Source organism: Elgaria multicarinata, chromosome 2 (genome assembly GCF_023053635.1).
Source record: "Elgaria multicarinata webbii isolate HBS135686 ecotype San Diego chromosome 2, rElgMul1.1.pri, whole genome shotgun sequence".
Lineage (NCBI taxonomy): Eukaryota > Metazoa > Chordata > Lepidosauria > Squamata > Anguidae > Elgaria > Elgaria multicarinata.
The window spans coordinates 90914019-90938305 of NC_086172.1; the positions used below are offsets into that span (position 1 = coordinate 90914019).

The window sequence follows — 24287 nt, forward strand, 5'->3', positions numbered from 1 at the left end:
TGGATGTCTTAGAGCACTTAATAGCATTGATAAAAGAGTAGGATGATGATGATGATGATGATGATGATGATGATGATAGCTTCAGAGATTAATAAATCTATTTCATTAAGCTGTGGGGCACAGAATTATTTTTTGTAGTTACCATCCCCAAAACAAAATGCATCTTGCCTTAGATTCATTTCAGTTAACTGGAGCAGAGACTGTACAGTTGAATTATGTCTTTACACATATGCACATTTTTGTAAAATACTCTTGCCTGAGAAATCACACTTAAAAGTTATTGGGAAAGATTATTTGATTATATTCCTGGGGGATGTGAATTAACATTTTAGCTCAAGGCTATAGAGTGTAAAGCAAATGCACATTTATTTCTTTTTTGAAAGCACTCTTTTATGTGATGATGACAATTATTGCAAAATTTATCAAAGGATGCGAAACTCCTAGAAATTGCTGATGGCAAACTGTCCAAGTTTGACTCCTTCCTTTTAACAAATAGCATTTGAAGTTTGTTGTTTATTGTGCAATGGAGTCTGCTCTTATAGCCTCTGACAAAGATCTATATCTGAAGCTTTTCTTATATATTGAAAGGAATTGTACATTACATGTGTATTGGGTGGGCCACAGTTAATTTTTGTAAAATCTTCTTTTATGAGCAAATACTGCTGGACAAAGTTCAACTAATGAATTAATTAGGACTGACACGTTTTTTAACTTTGCCTGGATCATGCCCATTCTGGTTTGATTTGGACTATTTCCATTATGGGTCAAACTACATGTTACATTAATTGTGCATTGTGTAGCTGAAGATAATCTTTTTTTACATTTACTCTAGAGTAAATGACCCAATTTGGATTTAGACCACCATGCTCTGTGTGAGTGTGTAGGATTAAACCTTGCACAAAGCTTAAAAAGAGGTTTCCATGGCATCAATAGAGACATTTCCCCTCCCCAAAACACACACACTGTGTATGGGTAGAGTGGAATTTCAGGGGAAAGGAGAAATGGTTTAATCCTTCTCATCTAGTTTGCGGTTGTCCCAATTTGAATTGGAGCTGCATGTACTTACTCTAGAGTAAAGAAAAAATATTCTCAGGCACAGCTGCACAATTCATGTAATGTGTTGTTTGAACCTGATTTCTCTGCAGCACCAAAGCATGGCATTTGTACTGAAATGTTTTTTATAGGGACAGTAACTATGGAAATGGTAACATTCCTCTTGGATCACCCAGTATTACTGCTGATTGTTATTTCAGTTAAGATACTGTGTCTGTTATTTAACCTGAATTTTTCTTTTCTTAATTTCATCCACTTATGTCTAGACAGTATCTATGATTCTTGCCAAATATCCCCCCTTCATGTTTAGCCTGTAATAATAGGAATGGTCTACAATAGCATTTGTCAACATTTATGAATGCATGTCTTTTTCTAATTTTACTCTCATATCCTCCTCAACCCTCCTTGGCTACTGAACTCCCTGGACTCCCATCCAACTATCCTTTCTCTACTTCATCTCTTCCTCTTTTTCAGTGATCCCAATGGGATTACAACCCACACGCAAGGAAACCTTGAGCTTTCATCGTATATAGGCCCTGTCATGAACCAGAGTCTGGTTTGGGTGAATCTGCATGCTTCTCTGAGTTGTTTGGGGTTTATACTTTTCACATTTGAGATTCAACTAGATTGCCCTTACTTTATTCTGTAGCCCAACTCCAGTTGCAGCTACTATCATCCTATGCTTTCTGTAATCTATAGTAGGGAGGGATTGGTGCGTATGCACAGCCAGGAATTAGCTGGTGTATGTCTGTGTACACCTTTCTCAATATTTAAAACTTTGCCTTCCAACCTACCCTTGTTTTGCTCTGAATTATATCAAACTATAAGATGACCCTGGTATTTACAAAAGGCTTTGTTATTGGGAAAGAGATTGGAACAAGCCAGGGCAAAGGCCAAACAGTTAAACACAAATTACATTGTGTTTATATTAAGACAAAACCATATTCTATAATAACTGAAGTGTAAACGTTCACCAAATTTACAACTGCTGAGGCCATCCCTAGGATTCTTAACTGAAGTACAGAAGGACTGCCATTCATTTGAAACAGAAGGAGTTGTAAATCTCACTGCACACACTATGTGGGGATTTTCCCTTGCTAAGTAATGACTACTACCTTTTCTTCAGGCTGTAGCCTGAAGGTAATTGGGAGTGTTTGTTTTGTCCAACTACAGGCAGGTCAGAATTGACTGGGAACTACTAGAACCCTTGACTCTCATTTTCTATATATAGAACCCAAATGCAGGATTTTCAGGAGGAAGGGTCAAGCAGTTTTTGGATCAAGAGAGTGAATCTCTGCCACCTCCAGCTAAATACATTCTTGTATGACTTTAGGAAACACGCTGTGAATTGGAAGATAAGAAGTAATGAATTAATGTTCCCTTTTTGGAGCTTACTGAGGGTGGATTAGTTATCCTTGAATGCTTTCTAACCACTCTGTCATACTTACACTTTGAGTTGGTTGCTGAGAATATGAAGCTGCAGGGAGTTCATTTAGGGGGCAAGGTGTTTTCCAGCCCTCCCATGAGGCAGAGTGAGCCAGCTGACTCAGGCTGCAGATTTGGAGTGCTGTGAAAATTGCAGCAAATAATCAGATACGTATTTATGTTTTACCACAAGCAGGCATCACTTGGATTTATTGCCTCAAGCGTCACAATATCTTGCACTGGTCTTATGTAGTGACTGGTTATTCATTGTGACGTCCTGACTCAACCTCCCATGTGGCATGCATCTTGTCCAAAAGCAAAAGGCGCTAGGGACCCACAGCAAAGCACAGTCCATGAAAATGAGTGGCATTCTCTATTATAGGGGGCAATGCAACTGTGATATGAAAAACTTGCCTCTCAACTAGGGGCAAATAGAAATAAAAAGCAAGAACAGGAAGCTTTTGGTCTGATCCAGCAATGGATGAAATTTGGAGGTTTCAGCAGTCAGAGTTTGCCTAATGCTTTTCTGACAGGAGTTTCACCATTGGTTTCAACTGGAATGGAGTCACACTTACTCTGGCCTCTGAGAAAAATCTCAACTTTGCTTTTTATGGCTGTTATGGGACTGGATGTGTTGATTTTTCTACAATTTATTCTATCTCTGACACACAAAAGGGAACAGGGCCACTGTGGTGTTGGAAAGAGGGAATCTTTTGGTAATATTATAACCTCAAGGGTGAATGAGAGAACATGGTACAATTTTCCTTTTGTCTTGAATCCAAGTGCTGGCTGAAACAGCTCATCATAATTAGAGGCTTCTCAGCAGCTGTGGATAACCTTGAAGGTTGCACTGGGTCCTTTTTATTACCCTTGGCTCTCCACTGCATTGTAAATACTGTCTCATTAAAAAATGAAAAGCTTTGTCTTCCAGAATTAACTTTACAAAAAGGTTACACTCTACATCCTGAAATGTATCTCTGGCTGAACCTAGTGCTCCCTCCCTCCTTTCCCCACCTTCCACTTTATATTAAAAAAAAAAATCTGAGGAATTTGTCAAAACCTTTTAGTAGTCGCGCTGTTTCTGGCTTAGCTGTTTCAGTTTTCTGAAAACTAGTCAGCACCCATACTTAATGACAATAATGTTTCTGGAGGGGGAAAATATCAGAAAGTGATTGAAATTAGAGTGAAGAGGAAATATTTATTCAGGAAAAAGTGCAAGTCTGCAAGGGCTGAGCACATGTTGGAACACGTTAGTGAGTCACTGCACTCCTTACCATTTGCTTGCAGTTAGCAAAAGGTTTGATCAGTCCTGTACATTTTCAAACTCTCTTTCCCTTGGTCGTAGAAGGGGAGATGTGCAGTGCTAGAAGAAATGGTCAGGCACTAAGAGAATATTGCTTTTCAAGTGCAAGATCAAGGAGGATGAGTTGCTTTATTATACTGTCGTATTCCTACATAGCTGTTATTTTAGTTCTGCAAATGAACCAACCTACCTTTTTAAGTGAAGAATTGCAGCCATAGGGACTGGGAGGATATTTACTGTTTTGAAAGGAACTGACCAAGACTTGGCCAAGGGACCATTTTTGCCTTCTCTGCAGAGTTTCCCCTCCAGTTAGCCTTGCCTGTTTACGCCAGGTCGTTTTAGCAGTGGGCGGTCAGTTCCCTTCTGAACTTTGATGAGTGCTTTTCTATTTTCAGATCTTCTTTCAAATTTTGTGTAGCAAGTTGTGTGGGCATCTCCCTGGAACAACAGGTGGAGTCCAGGATAATTCTTAAAGTAGGCTTGTGCAAGCTGTAGTGCTGGGCCATATTTTATTTATTTATTTATTTATTTATTTATTACATTTTTATACCGCCCAATAGCCGAAGCTCTCTGGGCGGTTCACAGCTTGCCAGCAATGCATTGTGGTCTTCCATGCCTTAGACTAAATCCTTATTCTTTATGCCCTCTGTGTTTTTCATGAGATAAAATGAGTTTTATCTTGCACCTATGGCTCAAAATTCATGGCTGGTGGGCCTGTCCAAACCTGCCACAGAAGTTTATTACAGCTTGCAGGAAGCCTGAATCCTGGGAATTTATTTGAGTTTTCCCCCTTACTGGGATGAGGATGAGCATCATTGTTTTGGATACTTCCTTAGTGTTACTTTGGAATAAAGAGTAAAAATTCATGTTGCATAACCTTAAACAAAGTAGAGACAAAGCTACCATGGAAACTACTGGAGTACTTTTATAACGGTCTAATGTTGAATCCATCACTTGCCTCTTTTCCTCCAGTTGTATGTAGGCAATTATATCTCTGGCAACAAACAGTAAAAAGACATTAGATCCTAGTGATATAGGGCAGGATACAAATGTTTTAAATAAATAATTCAAATGAAGTTTTAAAGATTGAAAAGCATATCGGAAAATGCACCTTTTTAAAAAACAGACTTGATTGTCTCATTTTCAGAGGGCAAGGCAGGTGAAAGAAGGAAGGACATTTATTTCATTTTTTTTTTAAAAAAAGACCTTTATTGTGCTGTTCATGGTTTATTGTTGAGATATTGGTTTAATGCAGGCATACATTTATTCTTCCTGTCCCCCAAACTATTCTATCATGACCAAAAAACACTCAACATGTGTCTGTTGCAGTGATCAGTTTCATATGAGAAATTTAGAGAACAGGAAGCAAAAGTGAATGGTGCATCCTTCTCCCCCTCCATTTTTCTTACATCCCAAACAGGGTGATATTGGTTGTTATGAATGTTTAATACTGTTAACTGCCTTATGTGTTTTTGGATGAAGCCAGAATAGATGTTGATAAATAAATAGCTGCTTTCAGAGGTTTGTAACTTGGACATGGGAACTTGTGTTACAACACGATTCTACTGATCAGCATAACTGTGACAGGTCATGGAGCATATGTGCCGATGTGTGTTTTGGCTATATCCTGTGAGGCAAGTGGGGCTGGTCCTATGTGCAATTCCTATGAAATGCCTTACTTCTGCGTCTCAAAGTTGCACCATTACAGCTGGTTCAGTGAAACTTCTGAAGTCTACACCAAATTCTATATTCCATGCATATGATTATTCTGGCTGTTTTTAGCTTCTAGCAGCAGCATGAAGCCAAGTTACTCTGCCAGTGCAGTGTCCTAGATCCTGTCTCCTGGCCCGATGCAGCAGATTGGATTGTATGTTAGCAATTTGCCTGCTACTAAACTTCTATTTTTCCCATCATAATACCTCTTTGGACTAGGACTTTAAACAGAGAGCTGCATACATTGTCTCTCTTTTGCTCTTATTGGCCCAGTTTGCGCGTGATGCTAAACCATAGCTTAACAAGACATGCATAAGTAAGAAGAAGCTGTTGCATGTTTTGGGCTGGGAGAAAGGCCTGCAGAGTTTGGTTTCATTTCCCCTTAAAGGTAGTTTACTGTGTTGTCCAGACCAAGGGTCGTAGTTTCTAACAAACTCTGGTTGGTTTAACAAGCTCACTTTGGAAACCACAATTTGAAGTTGACTTGTTTTGAACCTGATCAGAGCTTGCTATAAGCCACAATTCCTGGTCTAGATGATAAGAAAAACTGAGATCCAGGGAAAGCAGTGGAGTGGGGTGGGAGTGAGGGTGGGAGGGACTGCCAAACCCATCCCATGCAGCTGGGATGGGGAGGGGGAATGCATGAACCTGAGGCTCACAGCAGCTCCTTCCTGCTTGTGCATGTCTTGCTAAACACAGGTTCAGAATGATGTGCAAATATTGTGTAGTTAACAAACAATAATGCTAAGTATTAATTAGAGATGATATTATTATTACATTGCTTTTATGAATAATATTAACTTTTCTTGGCGGTAAACAACAGCTGTGAATTTCTTATTCCAACATCAAATATCCAAAATACGATGATGTTACATGGGATTTAAGATTGTCCAGATGTTATTCTTCCCTATATTCCCAAACAATCCACTCTGACCCACATGTTCCTTTTCTGTCTGCATCATACAGAGGGGTTTCTTAAGACATGAAGGGCTGATTCATATGTTGCCCTCGATAGGAAGGAATACACATGGCCCTCTCTGCCTGGAGACTTCCGTCCCCAGGCAGCCATTATGGGCAGTGCTGGCTGGAGGAGGCTTTGAAGTGCATATTATCCTTCCCCTCTTCTTGCCTGGCAAGGGGAGCTCCACAGATGTCACTGCGTGTGTTTAGTCATCCTGCACTAAGCCACCTTCTCTGTGAATATTTAGCTAATTCTGCTAGCAGCTGCTCTCCACTGGGCAAATGGATCTCCTCTTTCTCCCACTTCACCTCCCACTTTTCACAAGCTACTGAGAGAGAGGAAAAGTAGCTACTGTGGGAATGGCAATGTTGCCATTGACTAGCACCTAGAAGCCTCTGCATAAGCCGAGAGAGAGGCATGGTGGGGAGAAGAGATGTATACCTTTGAGAGACCAGCTGGATGGCTGGATTGGTTTTCTTGTTTGGAGTGGATTCTAAGTAGGGATTGAAAATGTGATGGAAATTTGCTACCCTAACTCAGGCATGCAAATGTGTCCCAAGAAGTCCTATTCCAGATTCCACTCATCTATACCCCAAAAAAGGAAATTTGCTAGTAAAATGATAATGTCTCCCTTTTTGAAATGACATGAAATGAGCAATATTCATTTTCTCTTAAAGACACCTAGTAAGAAGTATTGCTTTGGATTCCCCCACCTACCCACCCATCATTTTTAATTCTTGCTTTGGTATTTTTACTTATTCTTGTATGAATCTCCAAGTCCTGACTACATACCATCATAACATATGGCTACAGTTATATGATTACAATTTCAGGGGATTCTTTTTTAAAATGAAGAGGAAAACATCTGGGTTGGAGAATATTGTAAAATGAAAATGCTTCTGCTCTGTAACTGACCATAATATTAAAGGGTATAAAATTAATTTTAAACATGTGAAGAAGATATTTTTAAAAAGAGTTTTATACCTCAGTTATCCTTTTAGTGCTGAGGTTTTTTTTAAAAAAACTCTAAACTGATGAGATACCCTAATCCATAGGGAACGATCCCAAACTATCTTAAACGCATGTAATCTGTTTCATACAAGTACAGGAACATAGATAGCTGTCTTATATGGAGTCAGGCCATTGGTTTGTCTAGCCCAGTATTGTTGACACTGACTGGCAGCTGCTCTCCGGGATTTCGGGCAGGAATGTTTTTCCTGTCCTACCTGGAGTTGCCAGGGGTCAAACCTGGGATGTTCTGCTTGCAAAACACATGCTCTATTACTGAGCTATGCTGCAGTACAATATAGGTATCATGATTCCAAGCCCTCCCACTGAGATATGAGACCATCAAGAGGTCTGCCGCGCAATCCACAAAAGTTTTATTCAGTAAATAGATATTTCTTCATACCTGAAGGGAGTGTGAATGCTAAGAGCTATCCTCTAAGCTTAATTAGCCTAACAAAGCAAGGCAGTTGCCTATCAACTAAATGGATAGTTTCCCACAGTGCCCAACAGGCTTTAACCAAATCCCTCCCTCAGGGTGGATCTTTAAGTTGTAACCTCTAGAGAGTGGCTGACCTGGCGGACTGCCTCCCACCTCCTCTCAAATCCACTCATTTGACCCTGTGGCAGACTCTGGGATCTGTCACTTCTGATGTCCCCAGCCCTCTGACCAAGACTGAATTCCCATAAGTGGAGAGGGTAATATCTCAGCCTGAGCCTTCTGTCTGATAAGCTCCTAGGAAGATTCCTCCTTCACTCCTGGAGAGTCTTGGAGAAATTCCTCCCCCACTTCCTGTCTTAGCTGGTCATCTTCTTCAGCCTCTGAGTCCAATTCTGTATACACACCAGGGAGAGCAGGCCTGGTCCTAACATAAGGATATCAACCAATAAAACAATAGTTAATCAACTGTCCTTTGTTTCATTTATTTATTTATTTATTTATTTATATAGCACCATCAGTGTACATGGTGCTGTACAGAGTAAAACAATAAAATAGCAAAACCCTGCTGCATAGGCTTACATTCTAATAATTAATAATCAGGACTGCCATATTCTAGAGATAGTCTGAATTTTGCAGCCTGTAGTTTTTGGGCTATGCAGATTATGTCATCGGCACCCCACTCCCAAACACCAAGGGCAGATCTAGGCTAAGGCTTTGGGTAAACAGCAGCATCAGAATGACCCACAAACATCCAGGAGTGGCTAGTAATGAGCTTTAAACACTCATTTAAAGAAGCTTTTAGAGGCTGCTATCCAAGAGTAATTTGGCTGAATGCACACCCAAACTTTTTGCAGAGTCCTTTTTTCAAGAATGGCTACCTATTCAGTGCCACACTTCTTTTTAAAACTCTCTTGAGTTTTGGTATTTTGATCTGATAGCTGGCCATGGCATATTTTCCCTAGATTTCAAAATACAGCGTGTACATGTGGGACTTCAGTAAGAGCTGCTTTGGGTCTTTGAGGGCAACATTTGAAGTGGGAACTCTGCAAACTATTTGGGTGAATGCATCACGCTGGATACATCCCATGAGGTCCATAATCCAAGCCCCACATCCATTGCTATCACGTTCAAACATGCGGCAAGTGGTAATACTTTAATTCAGCAATTTGATAAGAGGTTGATTTTAAAATGCTATTTTTGGAACATTATACTGCATTATTAATGCCATGTTAATGCCTTTCTGACATGTGGTCCCTATGGTTAATGAGCTTTTGTTTGTACAATGCTCATGGGTGCTGCAAGCAGCTTTTTGCCCTGAGGGCTATCAGTCTGGCTATTTTGTTCATGTTTTATTATCGATAGCTGAAAGGGTTGAGCAACAACGGTGCTATTGTCCTGTGGTAGCACTTTATGCATCCATCTGGACTGATTTGGCAGGTGTGGCTGAGTGTTTCACTTTGGGGTGGAAAATGGAGCCTGTGAGGTAACTTTCTCTAAATGGCATTGATAGCATGAGTGTCAATGGGCTGTCTGCGCTGGAAACAAGCGAATAACAGCCATTGACTTTTGAAGGTGCTCACATCCACTTCACTTCCTGCTGAAAGCCCCTGCCTCATGCAGGAGACAACTCGTTTTTAAGAGAGTCGGATGCAGTTAGAGGGGCATCTCATCCCATGGCGGGCACCCTTATTTATTTTGTCCCTCTTTCACCTCTGGCCAAACAAGTTAGACAGTATCTTTAAACAAGAGCAACAAGCCCTTGCCAAATACATTTATCTGATCAAAACCAGGATGAGAGTATGCACCAAACACAGTGATTCTTTTTTCAACCCCCCGGCCAAGCTTTGATCAGCATCCTCCACGTGTAGGTCTGATCAGTGTAATTACTATAGAGTGGGATTGCATTACCATGCCATATAAATGTTTTTAATTAATTTGGGGGAGTTTATCTAGTGGTGGTAAAGAAGAGGTTATATATCTGGAGTGTGTTTTGCAATTATTTATTTACTTACTTTATATCTCACCTTTCTGCCAAACAAAAATCTTGATTAAAACATAGCACCTAAACAACTAATTTAAAAACACAATTAAAACACAACAAAGAAACAAACTTTACCAGCCAGTTTTTTTTTTTAAAAAAAAAAAACGTTCAGTGGCAGACCAGCTTATATGCCAAGAGCCTGCCTCAGTAAAAATATCTTGGCCTGCTGGTAGAAGGACAACAGAGAGGAAGCCAACCTAGACTCCCTCCAGAGCTCAGGAGCAGCCACTGAGAAGGCCCTCTTTCATGATTATCTTTTGCAGAGCACAAGTGAGGATGAGGGGGCGTCTATACATGGGGAAAGCCCCAGGATGGCTCTGCAGTGGCTCTGTGTTGTTTATATGATGCAGAAGGCACTGCAGAGCCATCCCAGAGCTTTCCTCGAAGCTCCGAAATAAAAAAAAGTCAGGGACTTACCTGGACTTTTTTCTCTGGAGTGAGGCAATGATGATGCATCTACTGTCTTTTGCCAGTAGAAGGAGGTGGGGCAGGTGAAGGAGAAGGGCTTGGCTTCACCAGGAAACCGGGAAAGCCTGCACGCAGCAAAGCCAGGTCCCTGGTCGAAGCACAAATTATGTCAGCACTGTGGCCGCACCCACCTGAAATCATACGACCTGTGAAGGGCTGGTGTATGTTTGTGTGTGTGTGTGTGATATAGATAAATAGATAGATAGATAGATAGATAGATAGATAGATAGAATCTGGCCCTTTACCCAAAATCAGTTCTGCATCCCTGATACAGAGGGTATTGATGTTGGTTTTGTGTATTGGGAGGTTGTTTGTGAAGTGCTTATATGTCTGTGCATACTGAAAGGTGGGGGTGTCCTCTACCCCTATGTAAAATATAACTCACATTTTAATGCTGGTTTGGCATTTTTAGTATTTGTTTTCAGGAATATTGTAATAAATGATCTCCTTCATTTTTTAATATCTTTTTATTAGGCTTGAGCTCTCAGATAAGTTAACTTGCTAAAAAGATGTTGGTGACTTTAAAAAAAGAAAAAGAAATTTGTTGTGAATTCTGAAATTGGCAGACACTGCTTTCATTTGCTGCTAGGAGAAGATCTGTATTGTGTGTCCAGTGTTACCTCTTCCAGATTGTAACTAGATACATTTTGTGTTGTGTTACATTTCAGGCAGCTGTTCTTGATGTACAGCCAAAGAGTACTCACTCATATGCTTAACAGCTAGGCAGAAATGGGACTTGCATTCAGCTTGGCTGTCTTTGCTTCACACAAAAGAACTAACTGCATTAACTATTTAGGCATGAGGTAGTATTTTAAAAGTTGAAAATATGTTGTTGTTACTTGTACAGTGAAACTTTGGTTCAGGCTAGCATCGTACATTCAACAACCCTGAGTAGAACTATTTTGCAGCAAATTTCCCTATTCTTGTCAGTGGTTTATACACTAGTAATCTTACTTCTTTTCCCTAGAAGAAACACACACCCCCTCAAAAAAATAAAGAACACATTTCTGTCATCCATTGGAATGATGGCTAGATTAGATTTTTCCCCCTTTTTCTTTTACTTTATAGCTGCTGCATACCTTTCCTTTCCCTTACAGATTGTTTTCTTACAGTGTAAAGATTTGGCCTGTTACAGAAACCGCTGAGGGAAAGTAAAACTGTTCTCCTGCCAAAACTGTGAGAGCTGGCTCTGTGCAGAACTGCTCCCATAGGAAGAGCTGGAGAGGCAGGGGGAGCACATGATAGGCCGTGAAAATCTCCCACTGGGAATGTAGCACTGGGGGGCATCCGTGCCAAGTCTGTGGGCTCTTTGGGACTCCTGTCCCACCTGGTGATATCAAGTCCCAGCAAAGGCATCAAAAGCAACTGCTAGCTTAAGAGGGGGGATCTCAGTGTTCTCTTCTTCTTATTGTTGTTTTTATTGCAGGTGTGGGTGTGGCTGGTTTTTCATGTTGGCAAAAGTTGTGTACCCTGTTCTCTCCCCCACCCCAACTCCAGCAAACCCTAACACCCAACAAAGGGAAGCTGTCTTCTACGGCATACCTTTCCTTTCCTTTTGCTAACCAGCTGGAGTGAAGCACTTAGAGCAAACAAACAAAAACCCTCATGTCTATGCTGACGCCTTAATCCTTTCTTGAAACACAAAGGGTTAGTGTTTCCAAACACCCAAAATTATTATTTTTTGTGTGCTTTTAATGACAGGAATCTTGTTCTCTTTTAGCCTTTTTCCTCCTCTAGAGCACACTGAATGGAAGTTATTCCAAGATTCTTTGGACGTCAGGCTGGGATCTCTTCCAGCCTTCCAATCTATCATTGTTCTGATGAATGTTATTATCTAAACCTGTTTTCATGCCATGGCTCAGCTTCCGCACTCTTATAGCACAGCCCTCTGCATTTTTACTCTGTGTTCAAGAGATTTAACTCTCTAGGACAGGGGTGGGCAACTTTGGGGGATCTGGGGGCCACCTTCCCATGTCCCCCCATAGGTTGCAGTCCTACCACCATGCTTCAAAACACCTCCCTCCACATTTTCAAACGTGTTCTAATTATTTTTCTTTTTGTAAAGCTATGATCAAAGTGTTGTCCATTTGGTGAACCCTTTTCTAGACAATTGAAGTATGTAAGCAACCTGCAAAAATTGTCATGTCAAATAGCTGTGTTCACATCTGAAGCTGCAGTGCTTGTATCAGAACTCCTGTCTTATGAATTTTGCAGAAACTCTGAAATCAGTTACAAAAATAAGGTTGAGTCATGGCAAGAATTGCAACAAATAGTTCCATTCCTGCTACATCAAGGTGTTTTGTTACTGTGTAACTGGGTGAGAAGAAAACTATTCATTAAAAGGTTCTAGAAATGAACACCCAGAAAAGGTTATTGAAAAGGCCTTTCTTTCTTTCTTTTAAGAAAAAACACTTAAAAGACATGATTTCCGTGCTTTGCATTTTCACATAGGATGCTTAGATTGTTTGTTTCATTGTAACGGTAATTAGGTTAAAGTAACGGTGAGCCTGGGAAATACCTTATGTGATGTTTCTAAAGGATGGCAAAATGTACAGCTTTTCTTTTTACAACAAATAGCCCAGACTAACCTTAATTCAGAAAGGCCAGAACGGAAAACTGTATTCTTGTGCACATACAAACTACTCCCCTAGATGAAGTTCAGGAGGAATGTATTCTTCTGGTTTTTAGAAGAAGGTAAATTTACACAAGTGCTGATTGGCCAGCCATCAGAGGGGGGAAATCATGTTTCCTTGCTGTCACTTTCCCCCCACTTCTGTCCCACATGGTCCATTCAGTGGTTTTTTTATTGCGCTGCTTTTCCTGCACGCAGCAGGAAATGGCGGCACATTTCACTTCCCCACGCAAAATAAATTGGATTTACTGGGGTCTTATTTGTGGTGGAAAGAAGACCAGAAGGAGCAGGAGATGTGTGGGAGGCAGATGGCGGCATCAAAAGTATCCCCAAAAAACAGTGAGCGGGCAGTAACAAGTGTGTGATAAAATGCTCATCTGATGATGCCCTTAACCTGAAAGCTCTGGCTTCCCATTTTCCGCTGTGCAGAAAAATATAGGGATTTCTTGTGTCGTATGCAGAGCGGTCCTTCCTTCATAAGATACGGAAACCTCTGCACATTCAGGGCTCTTCATGCACAGCAGAACCACTGGATTATGATCAACATTAGTGGACTACCGTATTTCTTCGATTTTAAGATGCACTTTTTTCCCCATATAAACATCTCTAAAAACGGGGTGCGTCTTAGAATCGCGGGTGCATTTATTATTTCTTAGAATCAAAGCTTTTTCTTCTGTTGGTGGTAGTGAAATTAGTGTGTGTCTTCCTATCGATGGCATCTTAGAATCGAAGAAATACGGTAAGTTATTTCAAGCAGTATTTGGTCTCTTGGACTGAAATCTTATGCATATTTACTCGGAAGAAATCCGCACTGAATTCACTGGGACTTGCTTCTGAATAAACATGCAGAGGATCACACTGTAAATCCCATAAATGTCCTTAAAAACACACCTTTAAAATCTTTATTTAAAAATACTAAACTGGAGTACAGCTTCAAAACACAAACAAACACCCTTCTCTTTACTTTATTGGGTATCTTTTCCTGGCATGGCCACAGGAAAAGCTCAGGTCATGGCCAGGGCATGTTTTTCTCCAAAGAACACATTGCAAATCATATCTTCTTTTTTAAAAGGAAATGTTATTAGACACATAGTTAATTAAATTGGATTAACTGTGCAGCAAGTCTTTACTCGCCAATTCATTTTCCTGTATCACTAGTGGTTGAGATAAAACAGGCTGGTATGGGGTGGGGGGGACACACAGAGCACAACCCCCACAAAATAATATGATACTTCTATCTATTTAGATGGGCAGAATAAATATTCTAAGGAGGTCTAGGTTTTATGACAAGTAGTCTTGGCTAAGTCTACCTTCTGGGAAAGAGGTTGTGTGTGTATTTGTGTGTATTTGTCTGTGTGTTTGAGAGAGAGAAACCGTCTGGTGGCCAGCACATGAGTACTTTATGCATTATTATTATTATTGTATTTATATACTGTCCCATAGTTGAAGCTCTCTGGGCATTTAACAAAGATTAAAAACAGTTGAACATTAAAAACAAATATACAAAATTTTAAAACATAAAAAGCATAAAAACAGACAATATCCATTTAAAACAACTATTCTGGGGTCAGTTAAGAAAAAACTCAGCATATGTTGTTAAATGCCTGGGAGAAGAGAAAAGTCTTGACCTGGCACCAAAAAGATAACAAGGCGAGCCTCGTGGGGAGATCATTCCATAATTGGGGGGCCACCACTGAAAAGGCCCTCTCCTTTGTTGCTGTCCTCCAAGCTTCCCTCAGAGTAGGCACCCGGAGGAGGACCTTAGATGAGCATTGTGTACGGGTATGCCAACTCTTTTCTGCCTCTTTCCAATTGATGGGCAACTGTAGAGGCATTCACCAGGAATGATGAGTGCCTCATTTGTGTGTGGTGTGTGTGTGTGTGTGTTGAGATCTGTTTTGTACACAGTCTTTAGTGAATCCTATTCAGCAAAAGAGTGATCACTTGTTAACATGTGTCCTCGTCTACATGTGTGTAATAGTATACATTTACCTGAAAGACACATGTTAGGATAGTGTGCTAATACCCGGCAAATTTGGGAGGAGCAAAGGCAATCATCCAAAGGTCAGGATCCATGAAAAGAGGTATTTAAATAGTACTGGCAGTCATGTGGTTAAATCTGTGTATAACCCTGAGGGCCAAATGTGATTCTGACTTCAAGGTCAAGAGCCACACACACATGTGCATTCATGAGCACACATGCATTCACACATTTAAATTCAAATTTAATCTAAATTAAGTGATTTTAAACACCATGCCTCCCAGGTTTCCACCTAAATTTCAGTTATATATGTTTAAGTCAATTAATTAAAATTATTCCAATCGAATTTATTTATTCCAGCTTAATTTATTTATTAAATGCATTTATTTAATTTATTATTATTATTATTATTATTAGTAGTAGTAGTAGTAGTAGTACTAGTGCAAATTCCATGCCACCATGGGTGCTAGTAGTCCTGCTGCTTTCCCAGTTTTTCCCCCTCAGTCCCCTCACTTCTGAGGGGCTCATGAATAATGCAGATGTGGCTCATGTATAGTGAATCACCCCCTCTGAAATTTGCACACAGTGTGGCCCCTCCCCATGCCCCCCCCCAATTGGCTGGGTCCATCCCTCCTTTTCCCCCTCCCCACTGGAAACAGCAAACTAACTGTGCAGCTGCACCTGCGACCCGCTTTTGCACAACACTGATTTGCGCCATTCTTATATGCCTTATGTTTGCTTATTTTTACATGCTACTTGTTTTGCAGAAAAAAACACCTGTTGTATGAGGGCTCTGCAAAGAAATGTACAGTATGCATTTGCAGACAACTAATAATGAAAATATTCTTTATTTGGAAAATATTTAAGATGTTATTATATTGCATGTTTGACGGTGGATAGCCCTATTCAAAGAGCAGTGTTATTTCATTTCCTATATGAAAAAGTTTTGAATCTGCATGAGCCAATAATTATATCTGGTATACTGTGCTTAATAAAGTGCCAGGAATAAAGTCCTCATTAGCACAACATGATCAATGAACAAACAGGTGGTATAATGATGATGTCAGTTTCTTATATGCTGTTCTGATGTGCTGCTCCTGCACTTCTCTTTGTCAGTAGCGAGAAGCAATGCACCCCAGGGGTTTGTCAAATATGCTGCAGCCATTTCCTACAATATCCTTACAACGATAACCATGCAGATCTTCTACCCTTAGGCAGCAATCTTAAGCCCAACTACTGTTTTGGCAGGGAAGTAGGTGGCAAGATCCCTCTGTGCCAACAGACAGTGTTCACAAGCATCACTCTGTGCAGATGGCTTGACACCAAGAGGGAGATACCACCCACTATTTTACTAGTGACTGAGATGGACTTACCTGCTATTGTATCGGCAAGTTGACAGACTGTAAGTCTTGTAACGAGGGACTCCCTGTTGTTTCAAGTGACACCGATAGCAACGGTAGACCAAAAATCAGCTCTCCCAAATGCTTCCGCAGTAAGCCTGCCAAATTCCAACGTCCTTCATGACAAGTTGGCATTGTATACATTTTTTAAAAATTAAGTTTCACCAGGTTAAAACAAAACTATCTCTCCTCAATTATACAGACTAATAAAGAATTCCTGGCTTAGCTCTCATTCTGTCATCCTTGGCTAAGTGCAATATTCTATGGCATGACAAGGGTGTTTGCAGCAGCATCCTTTCTGTGGCAGACTTTTGCTTTGTTTTGAAATGCGTTGGAGCCACATCAAATCTTCTGTGAATACAGGTCTTTGTCTTATACACTGAAGTACAAGTGCACTATCTTGTATACTGCTATCATAAAGGAGATCTGAGTCATGCCATAAGCCATGTTGTTATGTTGGTGTCTTCCACATAATTACTCTCTTTCACCAAGGGTGGTTCTTCTCAGATTATTTTTCCCCATGTAATTTTGCACAGCCATTGAATCAATGCACACCTCACCTAGCTCCAAGGTTGAATCCTAGTTGATTTGCTTGGTTTGTTTATCTTGATGTGCTTTTTTTTAATGCTTCTGGTTTGTTTTTAATGTGCTGTTGTTTTACGTCTTTATTGTATTATATTGTGGCATATTTTAGGTTTTATGCCTCTTGTATACTACCCTGATATCCTAGAAGAGTAGTCTTCAACTGGTGGGCCGCAGCTCCAAAGTTGGTCACATGATCAGTCCAGATGGGTCGCAGTAAAACTGTTGCTGCCATGTTAGGCATGGAGAAAATTGTGAAAGTGGGTCCCATGTTGCAGGTTGGGAATATGAGGTGGGTCTCAGGTCTGGACCAGTTGAAGACCACTTTCCTAGAATGTAGGGTGGATGAAAAACAACACACCTCTACATAACTAAATAAACAAATGAATAAATAGTAAACGATCCAGACAGCAGCCTGGCATAATGACTGGTTTTACCAGAATGCCATTCACACTGGATGCAATTCATAGAGTTTGGGGGTATGCCTTTCTCACAGTCCTTCCTCCTGCTTCTTGATGTAGCAGCAGAACACGGTGCTCACAGTAAATTTCCATGATGTAACTAGGTTTTCCTGAGTGAGGGAGTTTTACGCCATGGAGGAGTTTCTCACTGGCATATGGCCTGCATATGCTTTCCACACTTTCTTGTTTTAGGATGTGATCCTGCTCTCTACTTGTGGAGGGCAGGGCACACAGGCTTCCCGGGCAGACAAGTGAGAGGTTGGTAATAAGTGAGTGTAATAAGCCTTCTCCTCCTTCCTTCCCACCTTTGTTGCGAAGTGACAGGTGAGGAGACTCCATTTAGCTTGCTGGGTGACCAGTGTCACCGCTTCAGCTCTTTCCTTGAAGGCACATATTCCTGCTCCGAGCAGGCAGAGCGTTTGTGGGGCTTGAAATGCTGCATGCCCCATGGAAGCCATGGAAGAGTGGAGGGTCTCTGTGTCTTTCACATCTGGAACCTCTGGCACCCTGAGAGCAGAATTTCACCCTTTGAGAATATCCTTCAAACTACAGTAGACGTTTTCTGTGTGTGAAAAGCCTGAGAATGTTTTAAGCCATTTTAATCATGGGCGTGTGTTTTTCAGAGTTGTGGGGAGTGCACCAAACTGTCTAAACAATTGGAGTTTAGCACTCTTGAAATGAGATTGACAGTGTATGGTAAAATTGACAATGTGGTTCCAGCTTATAGTATGACTTAGTTCATCTTATTATGCTGGGAATGTAATCCTTTTTTTGGAAGCCTATCTGGAAAAACTGAACCTACTGTAGTACATCAGCTGTTTATAATCAAAGAAACATATGTTTAAAAGAGCTACAGGGCCTTTATAAACTATGTGTGCAAATTACCTTTGGAATTGGTTTATTACATACAGTTGTTGAGGCCATTGCTTTGGGTAACTGTACTGAAGCATTGTTATGAATTAATTACAGCCTTTTGATACATTTAGCTTTGCTTAGGCCAGTTAATCAGAGGTGCATGTACATTATGCAGCCAATGAGCCTGCAGTAATTAATGCCTATTATTCCCTTTGTTTCCATATCAAATGCTGCTTCTAAAAATAGAACAGGACCTTGCTAGCAACAATAAAATAATACTGTTCAGCTTATTCTAGCAGTTCTTTGCTCCTTCTGTCACCCCACCAAAAAATGAAAAATATAATGCAAAATCTGAACCATCTAGGGAACATGCTGGTCATTTGTTAATATTAATTTTCTTTTATTTGCAAGGGGAATGCCAGTCCCTATTGTGCTTCTCTGCTTTGCTTCCATTCACATTTATTGAGACATTTTAGCTAAAGAAAATTATCTGAATATTAACTATACAGATATGTGTGGGAACACAGGGTCCTTGTTGGGGGCTGGGAACAAGGGATCTATTCTGTGCATGATTCTGTCACATTTTCCTTCTTCTATGTTGTGTATCCTGTCTGGAAAGGAGGATGCGACACACCAGAACCCCAGCTTTGACCATTTAAATACACAGATAACTTTTCCAGAAGCGGTAGATATAGCATTAGGTACCTATCCAGAGTAGAATTGGAAAAGAGGCTGACATCCTGAACTTAAATGCACTTCCTGGAAGTTAAGGTCTCTGAATTTCCGTAGAACCTACTTCCAAGTACTGATTCCCCCTCAGCCCCTGACATCCTTTTAATTTCTCTTTCCATTTTCTTCTCTGTCGTTGCTTAACTTTATCTTCTCACTTGAAGCTTGTTTTCCTTCCCTAAGATCTTGTTCTGCAACGTCTTTGCCTTGTACTTTCTCTCTTTCTCCCCAGCAGGCACATTCCACATGATAGATTGCTGGTGGGTTCAACCTTGTTTATATAAAAGCACTTCATAGTCTTGCCAGACAGCGGTGCTGGCAGGTCACGTTGAAAGACCATTCATGTATATTGCAGCTGAAGCCTTGGAGCCTGGTGGCACTCCTGCCCTCTGGAACGGACCTGAAACGAAATAATTGCATGTGCCTCGTGAAAAGTGGTAGAATTTGCTTTTAGCTGCACCTTCTCTATCCCAGTTACCAAGTTTCCAACAAGAAAGAAAGGGAAAGAAATACCAGAACTTCCAGCTTTGCAAACATTTGTGAACAAAGACTTAACTCTCCAACTGCATACGTGGCAGCGTATTCTTGAGTTGAAATGTAGATTTATTTACTCAAGGCCAGAAGAAAAGAGCTGAGCAAGGGCTTCTCTAAGGGGCATTGTATCTAATATCAAAAACATAAGCTAACTCTGGTTTATTTACGTAAATGCTACAGCATGTCATATAAATGAAAGTTCGCATTTCATATTTTAGACTCAGCCTCTTGGCTGTATCATGTGGCGTTTTAAATAAGTCTTCAAAAAATTCCACCCCTCAGCAGGATCACTCTTAGACTAACAGCAGCTAATATTGTGCAGAGATCAAAAGATTTGACTCAGGATTTTGGGGGTGGGAGTGGTTTGAGAACCTTGCTCACTGTGATAAGACCAAGCTCTTTTGGGGGGAGGGGGTGCTATGTCTATGGATTACCAGAAGCGACATTATCACATAATTAGCTCTTTAACCTTTATAAAAAGGCATTGAAGCTACATATGAATCTAATCTTTGTCTTAACTAAGCCATTATGTGCATTTCTTCCCTTGGTGTTCATTTTGATGCACATTATTTTATTTCTTTGTTGTTGCTGGTTTTTAAAATGTTGTTTTACTGCAGTACTGGACAATTTATGACCTGTTGGATTCATTCAATCCACTGAGGCATTCCTCAAAAATATTTTCCCACCAAAGCAACAAGGGGGAGGGGCCATGGCTCAGTGGTAGGGCACGTGCATTGCATGCAGAAGGTCCCAGGTTCAATCCCCAGCATCTCCAAGTAGGGCAGGAAAAAGTGTCTAAAAACCTGGAGAGTCATTGCCAGTCAGTATTGACAATATTAGGCTAGATGGGCCGAGGCTCTGACTCAGTATAAAGGCAGCTTCCTATATTCCTAACTGATCTCAAAGGAGTTTCAAAGTAGCTACTTCATGAGCCATGACAATGGCTCTGGTGGGTAGGGTCAATGCCAGTTCTAGGTTTCAGAGGCCCGTGATGCAGATTGACTTTAATGAGGCCTCCTCCACCTCACCACTGCCACCCTGGTCCTTTTGCTGAAAGCCAACTGAAAGAAAGTGTGTGGTGAGCTGAGACTGCCCTTTCTTCCCGTATCCTTGATTAGTTATGCCCCAAAGAGGACGAGTCAACAAGCAATGACAGCAAAGGGGAAGAGTAGCAAGAACTTCTATTGGTTGGCAGTGGGCCCCCTACAGGGGCATGCGACTCAACAGGTTCTCTGGGCAGGATACTGTCCAGGGGCCATGACTTGCCTTCCCCCTGTATGTGATTAAAATTAAATTTCTAACATGCTCCAATTGAAAATGGTCCAGTGGATCACCTAGTCCAGCCCATGTCCTAAAATGTGCATTGAATAGTTGGGGAAACTCTGAAAGACTATTCAACTAAAATTTAGTTATTAAATTATTTCTTTTTAAATTATCATTGTGTGTGTGTGTGTGTGTGTGTGTGTGTGTGTGTGTGTAAGAGAGAGAGAGAGATTAAGATTGAGATTGTTAGGGGTGGAGGACTGAATAACAAACAAGCCTCTGAATAATATTTTAAAAGTTTGCTCAATTTACAAATATGCAAGAAAGTAATTAAATATTGACAAAGGCCATCATGTCAAACAGTAGTCCCCCCAAAACCACCTCTGGACATGACCTGACAGAAAGGACTAGAACCATGGCAATACAGAGCCCTCAAGGCCCATCCCAGCTAGGTGGTCCAGAAGGATACCATGTCTGATGGTATAGAAAGCATCTGAGAATTTGAGGAGAACTAATATGGCCACATTCCATCCATCAGCTCCCAGCAAAGGTAATCAACCAATGCGGCCAAAGCAGTCTCATTCACATATCCCAGCCAATAGCCTGATTGAAATTAGGAATGCTTTATAAAAGATAGCTTGCATCCTAACTTCCTGTGAGCAGAACTCTCCTCCCAGAATGCTCCTGCTGACAGAAGGCAGGGGCGGGGAGTGATTTTCACTGATTCCCCTTCTGTGCCCTGTAATATAGTGGGAAGAGACATTGGAAGTCATTTAGTCCAACCCCCTGCTCAATGAAGAATCTTCAACACAGGATGCAACTACAGCATTCTTGACTGATGGCCATCCAGTCTCTGTTTAACTAAGTCCAGCAAACAAGAGCCCACCATCTACCAAAGTGGTCTGTTTCCACTGTTAAAGAGCTCTTTTAGTTAGGATGTTTCTCCTAATGTTTAACAAAATCTACTTCCATGTAATTTCAACCATTACTTTTAGTCCTTCTATCTGGAGCAACAGAGAACAAATCTGCTCCATCTTCTGCATTACAGCTTTTCAGATTTTTGAAGATTTCTATCATATCTCCCCTTAATCTTGTTTTCCCCAAGATAAAAATACCCAGCTCTTTCAACTGCTTTTCATAGTACTTGGTTTCCAGACCTCGTCACTGATCCGGTTGCCCTCCTCTGCAGATGCTCCAGTTCAGCCTTGCCCAATCTGGTGTCAGTTAGATATTTTGGACTACAATTCCCAGCATTCCTGACCATTGGCCATACTGGCTGGGGCTGATGGGAATTGGTCTGAAACATCTGGAGGGCACCAGGTTGGGGAATGCTGCTCCAGTTTGTCAAAATCCTTCTTAAAATACGGCATGCAGAACTGGATGCAGAAATTCACATGCAGCCTGACCAGCACAGAAGAGAGTCTAACTATTACTTCCTTTCCACATGTATTGCTGCTAAGCCAGCTCTCCCCCATCTTATGCTTGTCAGTTTGAGGTTTGTTTGTTTTTACCTAAATGCAGGACTTTTACATTTATCTCCATTGAATGGTGTATTGTTAGGTTTGGCCCATTGTTCTAGCATGACCTGATTGTTTTGAATCTTGATTCTCTTTTCATTGGGGTTAGCTGTCTCTCCCAGTTTTGTGTCATCTGCATATTTGATAAGCACCCCCTGTATGCTCTCATCCCATATATATATATATATATATATATATATATATATATATATACAGGACAGGGCCTAGGACAAAGCCCAGTAGCATTCCACTCAAGCCTCACCTCCCTTTTGATTCAAGGCCTTTAATGAGTTCTCCTTGGGTAGAGTTGCTCAACCAACTATAGGTTCATATAAAATAGCATCATCCAACCCACATTTTACCATCTTGTCAATAAGGATATCATAGTGATATCTTGTTAAATGTTTTGCTGCAATCAAGAAGTACTATGTCCATGGCATTCCCATGATCTACTGGACTAGTAACTCTATCAAAAGGTGATAAAGTTTGTTTGGCATAACTTTTTCTTGATAAATCCATGCTGGCTCCTAGTAATCAACACATTTTTAGATGCTCACAGACAGATTGCTTAATACTCTTAAATAATTTTGCCAAGTATCAATATCAAGCTGAATGGTCTGTAGTTTCCGCTCAGGATTTAAGTTTATGTTTCACAGACATGAATAGTTAAATAACTTTTTTCTTTATGTTTATTTCTAAAGCATCTTTATAAACTAAGAATATTGAAGGAAACTCTTGTATGTCTGGTAAGATAGATAAAAGGGCTTGAGTGAGGGAAGCTGAAGGGGAGGGAGCTTTAAGCACTGCCTCTTTTGAGAGGCACTAGTTGCTTCTGATCCTGGTTGGTTCTGCTATGACAATCGAGCTAACAGTTGTGTCCTACTAGTGATATGGAAGTCTGCCATACTATGATGGCTGGAGATTCTGAAAACTGTGCTCAGTGTCCTCCTTCACAATTGACTTTCTTGGTGGTCTTGGGTAAAATTTCAAGCCTCTGGCCTGGTTCAGACAACACGCTAAACCATGCTGCTTAACCACAAAATGGTTAAAGGAATGCCTAATGCATTCCCTTAACCATTTTGTGGTTAAGCAGAATGGTTTAGCGTGTTGTCTGAACCAGGCCTCTGTGTACTACAGTTGTTCATTGGCACACTGGAGACAATTGCATATGTCTTATTTTGTTGGTATTTTGGAGGATAACTACATTATAATATTGTGAGTAATAGCACTCAAAAACACTGGACTGCAATAATGGAGAGCATATAAATGTCCTACAGACTTTTTCTAATGACTCCCCTAAACATTGTATTTAAGTTGGGAAGCTTGCCATTTTTGGTCTTGCAGAACATGTGCCTTATCAGAGATGATCATTCTTGGCCAAAGAAATTGCAGATACTCCATCAAGGAAATTCCACGTTTTGTACTAGCGTATATTACACAAATTAACACAATTATGAATAAACTCCTAACTTCTGTAACTGGCCGAAACAGTTCTATCAGCATATTGTGCAAATTTTGCTACATTTAGCTGTGGAGAGGGAAGTATAGAAGGTTTGGCAAGGCAAGGAATTTGATTCAACAAGTAATGAAGACATGGGTTGAGGGACGGACAGAATCTGCTGAGCCTGGTTCCTTATTGGTCAGATAAGACAAATGGTTAAATGTGTGTGTGCAAAGTGCTTCTAATGCTTTTCCTTCTTTGGGGGCATTTGCTACTGGAAGGGGTGGTCTGGAAAGCCCCCATGTACATGTGGAAGAGGAAGCCATTCAGTTGTTGAGGTAGCTAGCTCGAGATATTTTTTAGATGCAATTCAGCTTGGAGCTCTTTGACAAATTTGCACATTGCTGGGAATAAAATTTCCCTCATGTTCCGTGACTGAATACCTTGTAGTGAATCTTGAGAACAGAATTAAGGAAAAGAA

The 24287-nt window shown here is 40.7% G+C and overlaps 2 protein-coding genes across 2 annotated transcripts in view; one reads left to right on the plus strand and one right to left on the minus strand.

The window, feature by feature from the left end:
• The window catches only part of CDKN1C (cyclin dependent kinase inhibitor 1C), a 471039-nt gene that overhangs the window by 179568 nt on the left and 267184 nt on the right, over positions 1-24287 (minus strand). The gene's annotated exons all lie outside the window — the stretch shown is intronic.
• Positions 1-24287, plus strand: part of KCNQ1 (potassium voltage-gated channel subfamily Q member 1) — a 366961-nt gene that overhangs the window by 152701 nt on the left and 189973 nt on the right. The window lies entirely within an intron of this gene.